The 12,879-nt window shown below is 50.4% G+C and overlaps 1 protein-coding gene across 2 annotated transcripts in view; it reads right to left on the reverse strand.

Moving 5' to 3' along the window:
• The window catches only part of NCKAP5L (NCK associated protein 5 like), a 29,629-nt gene extending 18,666 nt beyond the window's left edge, over window positions 1–10,963 (reverse strand). For both annotated transcript variants that reach the window (XM_070271347.1, XM_023643514.2), the window contains exon 1: window positions 10,679–10,963. The gene's annotated coding sequence lies outside the window, so the exon portion shown is untranslated. The remainder of the gene's footprint in view (window positions 1–10,678) is intronic.
• Between the last annotated feature and the right edge of the window lie 1,916 nt (window positions 10,964–12,879).

Genomic DNA, 12,879 nt, shown 5'->3' on the forward strand with positions numbered 1-12,879 from the left:
CAGATACTGTCCTCTTCCGCCTTTCACAGCCAAACTTCTCAAAAAAAAGTCATCCTCACTTCTCACTCCTTCCTCAGCCTGGTCCGACGTCAGCAGTAACTGCCACAATGCTAAATCCAAACAAGATTTTTCAGTCCCCCTTGCCTTCTCAGGCACAACTGCCTCTGTTGGCCACTTCCTCCTGGACTTTAAAATTAAGCTTTGAGATATAGTTCACATCCCACACAACTCACCATTTAAAGTGTACAATTCAGTGGGTTGTAGTAGATTCACAGATATGTGCAAGCATGTCCTCAGTTAATTTTAGAACATTTTTATTATTCTTTAGTTAGCACTTCGTCATTCCCAACCCTAGGCAACCACTGATCTATTTTTCGTCTCTATAGATTTCCCTATTCCGGACATTTCATATGAATGGAATCATATAATAGGTGGTCTTTTGTGACTGGCTCCTTTCACTTTGCATAATGTTTTCAAGGTTCACAGGTGTCAGTACTACATTCCTTTTTATGGCTGAATAATATCCCATAGAATGGATATGCCACAATTTGTTTATCCATTCATTTGTTGATGGACGTTTGGGATGTTTCCACTTTTTGGCTATTATGAATAATGCTGCTATGAACATTTGTGTACAAGTTCTTGTGGCATGTATGTTTTCATTTCTCTTGGGTATATACCTAGGAATGGAAGTGCTGGGTCATATGGTAACTAACTTTTTGAGGGATTGTCAAACTGTTTTCCAAAATGAATACATCATTTTATAGTCCCATCAATAGTGAATAAGGGTTCCAATTTCTCCAAATCCTTACCACTTCTTACTGTCTGATTTTCCGATTCTAGTCACCCTAGTAAATGTGAAGTGATATCTCATGGTTTTGATTTATATTTCCCTGCTTAATGATGTTGAGCATCTTTTCATGTGCTTACTGGCCATTTATATATCTTTCCTGGAGAAATGTCTATTCAGATCCTTTGTCCATTTTTTAATTGGGTTATGTCTTTTTATGATCAAGTTGTAAGGATTCTATATATATTCTGAATACAAGTCCTTTATCAGATATATGACTTCAAAATATTTTCTCCCATTCTGTGGGTTGTCTTTTCACTTTCCTGATGGTGACCAGTTCCTCCTGGACAACTTTTCCCTTGTCTAGTATGCTCCTCTTCTCCCCCAGCCACCTTCTACCTCTACTTCTGTGTGTGCATTATCTGTGTGTGTGCATATGCTTTTTAAGAAAACAGATATAGCAGCATGTTCTTTTCACTGTTCTACATCTTTTTTAGCAGAACAATTTTTAAAAATGAAACCATAGACTATTCAGATCTTAATCAGTTTTTCCAACCATGTCCTTTCCACTGATGTTCTGGTCCAAGATCCCATCCAGGATCCCACATGGTACTTAATCATCATGTCTCCTTAGTCTCCTACGATTCACAACAGTTCCTCAGTCTTTGTCTTTTATGACCTTGACACTTTGGAAGGAACTGTTCAGTATTTTGGAGGATGTTCCCTAATTTGGGTTTGTTTGAAGTTTTCTCCAATTAGATTGAAGTTATGGATGTTTGGAAAGAATATCAGAGGTGCTATGCCCTTCTCAATGCATTATTTCAGGGGTATCCATGATGTTGAGATGCCTTATTACTGGCGATGTTATCCTTGATCACTTGGTTAGGTGGTGTCTACTAGTGGATTTCTCCCCTGTAAATTTACTATTTTTCCATTTGTAATTAATAAATATTTTGGGAGGCAATACTTTGTGACCATGCAAATATCCTGTTTCTGCTTGAATTTTCACCCAACTTTAGGATTCATCAGTGGATCTTGCTTCCAGCAATTACTACAGTGTTCTAATGATAATTTTCGATTTCCCTCGTTCCTGGTATATTTATTAATCGGAAGTTTTCTGTAAGGAAGAGCTGTGCCTTCACTCCCATTTATTTACTTAATTACATATTTATATCAGTATGGACTCAAGGATATTTATTTCATTCTTTGTATTATAATCCAATATTATCATCACTTATTTCGTTGCTTACATTCCAGCTTTGGCCACTGAGAATTCTTTCAGGTTGGCTCCTGTGTCCTTTCAACATGCCTCTATTTTAAAAGCTTTTTTTTTTTTTTTTTAACATTTGCTTACTTTCTGGCACCATAAGATGTTCCAGGCTTATCTTGTATTTTCCCTGCCGGCGATCACTTTCCAAGGAGCTCTACCAGAGCAATCTTCTTTCTAAGACTGTAAATCTGATTGTGTCCCTCCCGCTTCAAATCTTCCCATGACCTCCTACTGCTTTGGGAACAGACCAAAGCCCTCTACACGACCCTGGAAGCCCTGCCCTGGTCTGGCCCCAGTGCAACTCTTCTGAAAAGCTGTCCTGGACTGATGCAGCCCACGCTGACCTCTCTTCTTAAAGTGTGTCCTGCAGGATCAGTATTTAAAACTGTAATGCGTCCTGTTCTCTAGTACTCCCCTGGGAGGAAGAAGGGCCGTCCCTGTCAGAAGGGGAGCTCTCTAAAGAGGGGCTCTGCCTTTCTGTACTCCCCCTACACTGTCTGCCAGTGCACTGCTCCTGCCAACAAGGCCCAGAACCTGGGGATCTCCTTTCATCCCAGACACAAAGACCAGAAAGAAGGGACAGGTGAGAATGTACAATGGGTTCATCAGGTTCCCTTAAAGACCCCTAACTATCCCCCCTCAAATTTGTCCCTAACATTGATATGACCTTTTCCAAGCTCCCAACCCACTCCCAGGCCTCAGTGACTCCCTCTGGCAAATGGGACTAATCTGTTCATTCTGTAGATATTTTTGGACAGATCACTCAGCCTGAGGCACAAGGCTGGGTACTGGCGGGCAGTGCAGAGATGGACCAGCTCTTCTCAGCCTTCCTGGAGCTCTCAGTCTAGCAAGGGATGTAAGATATTCAGGTAAATAACTGGACTGTGAAGGAAGTTCCACAACGGGAGTCTTTTGGGGAACTTTAAAAATCAGGAGAGAAATATTAAGCTGGAGCTGGAACAGTTTTTTAGAATTTGAGGCATCAAGTGAACTGAGCCTTTCTAGATAGGTGGGGTTTAGGTCTAAGGAAAGGGGAGGGGGTCATCCCAGGCAGAAGGAAGGCATAAGCAGAGGAGGCAGAACTCTCTGGGTGTGTATGGAAACAGAATGACTCAGTGCAGCTGGATCGAAGAGCGTTTGAAGGTGCGTGTTTCCTGGTCCCCTGGCCCATGCCAGTTACAAACTCCTCTCCTATCTCCCGACCGAATAGGAGAGTAAGCATCTTTTCAACATCCTGGGTGTAACCAGAGACATGGGCTAGGTCCCACAGGAGGAACTGAGGCAGAGAGGCTCCTGGAGGTGATAGCAGAGCTGACTATTGGGATGTCAGCTATCTGCTCTCAGATCCCAGAGAAAAAGGGCCTGGGAGGCTACACAGCCTGCTGGCTCCCAGGCTGCACTTACAGGCATATACCCTCCCAGCCCCCCATACTCAGCCCCCAGTGCTCACTCCCCCAAGCTTCATATCCTGGTCTCTTGCTTCAAAGGGAACAGGATCTGGCTGCCCAAGCGCCTTCTGCATCCAGGCAGCTTCAGTGTTGTCTCAGTGGATGCCATTTGGCCAGAGCTCAGAGGTGACCATCTAAGCTGCCAGCGCTGCTCTGGGAGGAGAAAGCAGCCCTGGTTCGCCCACAAGCCCCCAGTGGGCTTGGCTCTTGTTTGTGCCCACAGATGGGAGTCAGACTTCCTGGATCCAGTTCTGGCTCAGCTATACTGCATGACTCTAGATGAAGCCTAGAACGCCTCTGGGACTCAGTTTTCCTATCTGTAAAATGGGGTGAGTGCTGACTCCTCTATCCCTGCAGGGCACAGAAGAGAAGGATGAGATCAGGTCTGGAAAGGGATTGCAGCTGAGAAGATAGGACCCCTCGTGTGGGGTGGGGGGTTGGGAATGAGGAGCTCAGCAGGGCCTTTAGGGAGAAGCTGTTGGCTTTGATACTGTCTTCCTATGGGGCCCATAGGCTTCCCAGGAAAGCAGAGCGGGGAGAGAGGAAGGGACAGCACAGCCAAGAGCTTTAGCCTTCTCCTAGCCCCGGGGACAGGAAGTGAGATGCTGTCTACAGAGGAAGCGAGAAGCAAACACCCCCCAACTTCCCCTCAGCCTACAGTGGAAAGGAAGGCTCCAGCTTCAGGAGCCTGGAGGCCCAGAGCTGGGGAAACAGAAGGCAACGGGGTGGGGGTGGGGGAGGAGGCATTACCTGTACCATCTGGCAGGAAGGGGGCTCCTTGTCTCGGACACAAAACTCAAGTGGCCCAGAATACCCCACAGACGGGGAGGAGAGAGAAGAGAAGTCACTGAAGTGGAGAAACCCAGCTTTCCAGGTCATGTGTTACCGTATCTGCAGATGTAGCCCCAGACTCCTGCCCTAGCTTCGTGTGCTGTGCCATGACACGTGCCTCCCCCAACACACGCACACTCCCACACACACCAAGGGGGGGCCAGGTCCTGACGACTTGCTCTGACAGTACATGTCCTTTCTTTGGAGCCTTCATCACAGCTATAATTGTGTAACTGTTTAATTATTTGATAAACACGGACTTTTTGGACCACCACGGTACCCCTAGGGTCTACCACAGCATCTAGCACAGAGTAAGGGCTGGCCATTGCCTGAGAATTCCTCAGAGGCTGGTTTTGGCCTAAACCCTGGCATTTGAATGAAGTTCAGCATACACAGGTGAATGAACTCTGCTCATGGCCTGGGGTCAACTGGGGGACACTGGGGTGGGTGGTAAAGGCCAGAGACCTGACAGAGGTGGCAGGAGAAATCTATGCACACCCAGATATTGCCAATAGGTGACAGACGAAGACAGTATATGCTTTATGCCATCTTTTGGGTAAGGGAAAAAAATAACATATATATGTATTTGTTGTTGTGTCAAGAAGGTCTTGAGGGGTATGTAAGAACTAATAAGTGATTTTCTATGGAGGGAGAAGGGGTGGAGGTGGGAGCGAGATTTCTTAATCTATGCCTTTTTGTATCATTTTGAATTATGCAAAAAAATCTAGTGAAAAAATAAAATAATATAAAACTTAAAAAAAAATGTTAGAAGGAATAACCACTTGACGAGGTGATTTCTAAAGCCTCTCTCAGCTGGGGCCATCTACTCTCTTCCCATGTTAGGAAGGAGGGACCAAGCCGCTGGGACAAGGGAGGGGTGAGGAGGTGTGCCCAGATGACTGTGGGGACTCCGGCCAAGGGATGCCAATGTCTTCACTCTCTTTCTTCCCAGAATCTTTCCCTGGGCTGTGGTGTGGCATGGTAGCACCAAACTATTCAGAAGCTGGTCAAGGCCACTTCCACCTAGGTAAGAGCTGGGTTCATTCTAGACCCCTGCGAGGGGGGTCTCAAGAGATCCTCACACAAAAGGGCCAATTACAGCCCCCACGTCAAGCCAGCTGGGGATGAAACGAATCAGCCCCTGGGAACTACAGCTGCTGAGAACCCCAGGGCCCCACCCCTGGAGTTCCGGAGCCCCTCACAGTCTCATCTAGGAAAATCCTCATCATTCTCCTACCCAGAGGGTCTTCGGGGAGGGAAGATCTCAAGCCCTGCCTGAGAGAGAAGTGCAGATCAATGTCCGAAGCAGCACCCACCAGTCAAGCCTTGCAGGCAACAGCATGAGCAGCAGAAAGGGGTGTCTTTCCTTTTAAAAAATCTATACATTTAAAGAAAAAAACTTAGTGGATCCTGGAGAACTCCCAGAGCTCAGGGACTAGCATAAAGTTCAGGGTGCTGTGCCTGCCTGGGCTCTTCTCAGTGGCTGTTGGATTTTTAGAAATCAGTAATAACAGCAATGATAATTCACCTTAATAACAGCCTGGCTTCCTCAGGCCGCTTTCATCTGCGTAACTCCCAGAGGTGGGAAAATGGTAATTATCGAGCAGGTGCCACACCCCAATGATAATGTGTTATTAATCCATCAGCACAGGCTGGGAAACTGAGGCCCAGGGAGAAGAATTTCCCCTCACATGGAGCTAAGGATACAGGGGTGGAGGAGCGCTGGGCAGCGAGGAACCAAAGGTGCCGGCTCCGTGCCTGCTGCATTTTGGGAGAACGCTGAAGAAAAGGGCACTCCTTTCAGAGACAGCCAGACCTGTGTCTGGGGTGAAGGTTGAGGAAGACCCCAGATATGTGTCCCAAGCTCCACCGTGGGCTGCAGCAGGGCCTGGTGGTGGTCCTAGCTGGAATTCGGGACCTCTGATCTTGAGCCCATACAGTCACTCTCCCAAAGTATGTCAAAGCAGGCCAACAGCTGCTTTGAGCATCAACACCATCTCTCTGCAACATGCGCAGGCACTACAGGGTAAGTGAGGGCTCAGCCCTCCAAACAGCCCCACGCCACAGGTGCAGTCCATGAAGTGGGGCAGGGGCACCTTGCAGCCGGGTAGGTGCATTAGATCAAAAACATGTCAAGAAGTGGAGACTGCTTCTTGGGGACCCAAGCCCATCTCCACAGCCCTCTTTGAGCTTTGGCATTGAGCTTAAAATAATGAGATCCTTTCTACAGCAAGGCTTGCCTGGTCTGTCACTGCTGCAGAAACCTGCAGAGGAGGCCCAGCTGGCCTGTGCCCTCCAGGAGGGCAGGGGAGGGTGGGCAAAGAGTCACAGAAGACCAAAGTTCTTTTCCCACTGTGGCTATGCAGAGAAGTGGCCGAGACTCAAATGTGGATGGAAGGGTAAACACGGAGGCATTGCTAGGCAGATCCATCCACAGCCTACTGTGTGCCTGGTACTGTGAGAGATGCTGAGAACAGACATAATCTCAGCACTGGGGAAACCATAAGGGCCAAGCTGGGCAGCAACCAATGACCTTGTCCTCCAACTCTCCAGGGCAGGGCCTGGGGGAAAATATTAGCATGTTGTTCTAAGAGATTTGAAGTTATTTTTCTTCAGCATGTTAGAGAGCTATCAGAGCCCCTGGGGGGCCCTGAGACAACACTCTGACCCTCCAAGGGCTCAGCTCTCTGTAATCTCAGGCTCAAGACCTGCCCTCTCTGCTTTAAATTCAGCCAGGCGCCCTCATGCATGAGAAATTAAGGCAGAGCAGTACCCTGTAAAACACTAGACCAGAATCAGGAGCCCTGCCTCTGACACTCATCATCATATGAATCACTTCCCCCTCTGGACTTCAGTTTCCCCATTTTGAACACGAGGCCGTTGGACTAGACGGTCTCTAGGATTCCTTCCAGCCTATGACTCTATGTTGTTTTGATGTGGCAGCAGATCCCAGATTGATTTACATAAATTTGCATGTTCAATCAGAAATCCCAAACTCCAAGTATAGTAAATCCAATCAGTCCATTAGTGCAGCCAGACTGGGGCTGGAGGAGCCTGCCAGGTTTGGGCGAGGACTGTCAAAGCAGACCATGGTAGTGGTGGTGAATTGGAGGAGGAGCCGGGGGAAGCAGAGGCAAGAAGAGGCATTTGTTCTGAGAGCTGTAGTTCTAGTGACCCAGGGCTGATGGGGCCAGGGACCCCTCTTTGGTTATCAGGCAGGGGTCCTCTCTCCTCCTGCTTCTAACGGAGCCTCTGGCTGGCCAGCCTCGGAGCCACACCCCAAGAGGAAACAGCAGCCTCTGCCTAGCAACAGCCGCATCCTTCACTCTGACAGGGACTCCACCATTAACCACTTTCTGGGAAACTGACCTCCCTGGGAGCTTCCATTCTGTTCCAGGGGCTCCTAGCAGTGTGGAAGGCTTCCTTGGGGTCTAACCTAAATACCTCTTGCTGCAGCTTCAGTCCCATGGGCAGCAGGGCCAGGAAAGAGGGCTCCCCAGGCCCAAGGGAGTTGGCAGAGGGAAAAGCAATGCAGGAGTACGTGCCCCAGATCCAACCAATCGCACGGCCTCCCTAACTACTACGTCTCCACCTTTCCTTCCACATCCCCCTCAGCACCTGGGAGACCAAGGATGAAAAGGAATAGAGAGAATGTGAAGGCCTTTGGCTCTTGGGTTAGGGAGCAAGTCCTAACCTGGAGAGCCTGACTCCTGAGGAAGCCCTACCCCCAGGAGGGAAGGAGGCTGGGGAAGGTGGGGTGGGGCAGCCTCTCCGTGCTGCTGCCTGGCTGGCATGGCAGGGCCTGAGGGGCTGGCTGTGCTGGGTGAGCCAGCAGGGAGGATCCTGAAGCCCCTGCCTGGGAGCTGGGGGTATAAGCGCAAGGTGAGGTGAGCAGGGCCAGGGGGTGGGATGGGCAACAGCAGTGGGACTTTCCTTGTCCTCTTCCCATAAGAGGGCAGATGAGCGTGCTGTGCTCCCTGGGCCAGATCCTAAAACAAGTCCCAACAGCTGAGATGCAAACTGTCTCCTGGGAATCTGCTTACCCTGCTGGCCGTTGGCTGCCTCCTCCTCTCCCAACTCCTCCCCAAAGGCCCAACTCAAAGACTGGCCTGCCAGGATGTCTCACCAGAAGCCTTGATGGATGGGCCAAACCCCAGCCAGCAGGAGTTCATAGCCCAGGGCAGAGGGATGAGCAGGACAATGGTTATTCTCAGGCAGGATAAGGGAGTCTGCTCCCCTCCACCCAAGGCTCTAATCCTAAATCACTGCAATTGAGAAGCACAGCACCCAACACCTACCTCTACAAACTGAACCACGCTGCCAGAGGACCTTTCTCCCCTCCATATCCACTCATCAGGGGAACCACACAATGTCAAAAAGCGGAAGGAAATGTTAGGGCTTTCAACTTCAACTGCTTCATTTTACAGATGAGAGAAAAGAGCCCCAGAGAGACAAACTGCCTTGGCAAAGGTCACACAGCAAGCTAGGAAGAGCAGGGACCAGAGCTTCTGACTCCCAGTCCATAGTGATAGCAACTTAAGTCATACACACTGGTTTCCACCTGTCCGCTGGGGAAGAGCCCTCCTCCCCGTGGCCCAGGCCATCTGCCTCTCCTGCTTCTCACTCTCTTCCAAAGGCCTGAACTGGAGAAAAATGCTGGAGGGTCCCAGCCACCGCAGGCATGAGGACAGATGCCTCCTCACACATAGACCATGACTTTGAAAACAAAGTTGAACTATGTGGGAATATTTCCCCAGACAGGAATACATGTGTTTCTCTGAGGTAGGAAACCCACTGATCCCAGGTTGTTCTTAGAAAGATAGGGAACCAATATGAGAACCGAATTTTGTGTCTCCCTTCTTGAAAGACAAAGAATCTCATGGCGCCTGCCCCGTGGCCCAGTGGTTAAGTTCGCACGCTCTGCTTCGGCAGCCCAGGGTTTCACCGGTTCGAATCCTGGGCGTGGACATGGCACCGCTCATCAAGTCACCCTGAGGCGGTGTCCCCCATGCCACAACTAGAATGATCCTCAACTAAAATACGCAACTATGTAGCAGGGGGCTTTGGGAGAAAAAGGAAAAGTAAAATCTTTAAAAAAAAAAAAGAAAGACAAGGAATCTCAGAGTTAGCTGGCATAATGTCTTGCAAGAGAAGGTCTGCACAAGGCAAGTGGGCTAAGTTCATTTTCCCCAAAGGTAGTGACCACAGAATGATTAGACATTGACCCCCTCTCCACTGTCCCCCGGACCACCCCTGTGCCAGGGGTCTGCCTCCAACACTACCTCTGGCAGACAATTGTACTCAGGCAGGAGGACCCGGGGGAGGGAGGCAGTGGTAGAGAGGAAATAAGAGCCATTGCCTTTGCGGCCAAGGAACCCATCAGCCTAAGACCCCCGGCTCTTCAGAATGGCGAGCATTTAAGAAGTGGCAGCTGGACAGGCTGGGTGGATAGCCCCGAGACACCTGGAAAACCAGGCCTGTGGGAGGTGAGGGCCCTCCGTGCCCTTGAGGCAGTGCCAGGGCAGGAGAGACCGCGGGGCCTTGGGCCCAGGATAAGGAAAGGGGCGCTGGGGTTCGGACAGCCGTTTTCGTGGTCGGCCTAGGCCAGGGGAGTGTCGGGCACAGACGCATTCTCTGCATTCTTCTGGCACCGCAACCAGGACCCAGAGAGCCTTTTCTGCAGGCACTGGCCCCATTCCCTGCCCAGCCCCTCTCTCTTCCTCAGCCTCTCTTTAGTGTTCAGCCCGCCAGGTTCCCCTATTCCTTCCCGCAGCCCCCCAAAGCCATCGAAGGGTTGTTCCCGGAGACCCTGATCTCTCCGCCTCTCCTCATCTCCCCCACGCCCTACCGCCCCAGGCCACGGGGACCGCAAGGAGTACAGAGGAGCCCGGGGCTCGTCCCCGCGCCTGCGCTTAGGGGAGAGCCTCCCCAGTCCCCTGCAACAACCCGGCATGGCTAAGCTGCACCACGACGGTGGCATGCGGGTGGGGTGGGGTGCGCAGCTGGGGCAAGGTCAGCGCTTTCAAAGAGGGAGGGAGACCAGCCCCCGGAACATCCCCCTCTCCCGAAAGTTTCCCTTCCGGGGCCACGGAGTGTGCGCGAGGATGGCGCGGGGGGCGGGAGGGGGTGGGGTGGGGTGGACAGAGTCGCAGCCGGAGCCCTCGGGGAGAGTGCTGCGGGAGGGAGGGGCAGGCAGCGAGGTCCGGGCAGGAAGCCGCGCCTCCCCCTCCGACCCAAGGCTGCCACGAGAGCCTTGCCCTCCATGCCGCCACCCCCAGCCCGGGGCTTACAGACCTCCCACTCGCCGCCCTTTAAATCCCAAGTAGGCCCGGAACTCACCGAAATCAGGTGCCGAGCTGGGCTGGGGCAGGCCGGATCCGCCGGGTCCATGGCCGCGGCTCGGGGGCGGGGGGCAGAGAAAGGGGGGGTGCTGGGGCCGCCTCTTGATGTCAAGGCTTTAAAGGGGCCAGTGAGCCCCGCCCCTCGCCCAGACCCCGCCTCCCTCCTCCCGCGCAGCCAATCCACGCTCGCCCTGGTTGCGCGCCCCTCCCAGCCCCCTCCAGATGTTCCCAGGACGAGAGCTAAGTCCGCCTGGTCTGAGCGCGCCGCTTCCGCCCCAAAGGGAAGGACCTCCCCTCCCCCCTTTAGAGAAACACTCTCTCCAGGCCCCGCCAGGTCGGGCCTGGTAAACCTCCCCAGTGCCGGGGTAGGAGAAGCCGGGCTGGGCCCAGCGGGGGTGGAATGGGGGGCATCTATAGAAGAGAAAACTAAATAGGTACGCGCAGAGGCTTGGGCATGCGCATCTGCTTCTGTGGGGCTGGGCGTGCACGTGTGTATGTGGTTGTGAGCGTCGGTGTTTGTAATTTGCTTCACTGCATACGTGTTGGGTGTAAATCTATGAGAAAAGGATTGAGTGCCTCCTTGGCCTTAAATGCTCCCGCCTCCCTCTTCTTCCCCCAGGGGTCAGGTCCTCCTAGTAAAACGGAAAACTGCACGCTGGGAACAGGCTCTGCGCTCCTCAGAGCAGTGCTGGCCATTTCCTCACTGGTTTAGGAGGAGGGAAGGCTGAGCAGAAAGAGGATGCAACCTTGTTCTCAGCTACTTGCTACCTCGGCGGGGACGAATTCCTTCCCTGTTGAACTACCTTCTGCTTGAAAAGAGGAAAAGCCAACAGCCCACCTAGGCCTCTGCAGGGCCTCAGAGCTCCCTCAATACCACTCTCATTGGTCCTTGGTTAAACATTTGCCCTTGTCTGGATACCGTATAATCTTCACAGTCTGCGTTGTATTGTCTGGCCCATTGATGCAGGTTCTGAATGGGGTTCTGCAGAGAAATACAAAGGGATCCCTAGCCACAGTCTCTGCCCATTTTATTAAAATTGCTTCTGTTGCCAGTATTCACGGGATGTATTAAAGCATCATATTAGTGCAATAAACGAATAAAAAACTTAGGGAACATAGGATGCTCAAATTGGCTAGGATTAATCAATAGTTCCTCTCTTGATTAAGGAGGCTCCTCAATTTAAAGTAAGATTTGAAGAGCAGAGAGAACTTGAATAGGATCCAGGCAGGAAACTCAGGTAGGAAAGAGCAAATTATCTGCATGGGACAGTGAGCAGATTACCTTGGTAGGGTGGGAAGTGGGAGGAGGTTTTGTATGGAGGAGCTCAGAATGAGGATATGGATTTGACAGGACAGGTGATAAGTCATTTTGGATTCTTGAGCACAGGGGTAGCTTGATGAAAACAGTACCTGAGGACAGTTATTATTGGAACCTAAAAGATGTTATGATGGTTACTCCCATCAGCTCTCTTGCCTTTGCTTTAAAACAAATTTTTTAATTGATTTATCCTTAATATACAATAAAATGCACAGATCCTAGGTGTTCCATTTGGTGAATTTCAACAATAATATACACCTATGTAACCCCTCAAACAAGATACTGAACCATCACCTCAGAAAACTCCCTCACGCCCTTTGTAGTTGATTACTCTCTACCTACCACCACCCACCCCCTGCAACTTTCTGAATTCTATCAACACAGTTTTGTCTGTTCTCGAATTTCACATAAGTGGAATCATACAGTATGTACTCTTTTCCATCTATATTCTTTAGCTTAGTAATGTATTTGAGATCCAGCTATGTGTACTCTTCTTCTTTTTTATTGCCAAGTAATATTCCATTGTATGAATATGCCAGTTTGTTTATCCATTCTCCAGTTGATGGATATTTGGGTGTCTCCAATTTTGGGCTATTATGTATAAGGCTGCTATAAACATTCTTGTGCAAATCTTTTTGTGAACATGTTTTCAATTCTGAGAAAGCTTGCCTTATTTCTTTTTTTTTAAAGATTGGCACCTGAGCTAACATCTCTTGCCAGTCTTTTTCCCCCCTTTTTCTCCCCAAAGCCCCCCAGTACATAGGTGTATATTCTAGTTGTAGGTCCTTCTAGTTGAGTTATGTGGGATGCCACCTCAGCATGGCTTGATGAGTGGTGCTAGGTCTGCGCCCAGGATCCAAACTGATGAAACCCTGGGCTGC

Source organism: Equus caballus, chromosome 6 (assembly GCF_041296265.1).
Source record: "Equus caballus isolate H_3958 breed thoroughbred chromosome 6, TB-T2T, whole genome shotgun sequence".
In the NCBI taxonomy this organism is placed as follows: Eukaryota; Metazoa; Chordata; class Mammalia; order Perissodactyla; family Equidae; genus Equus; species Equus caballus.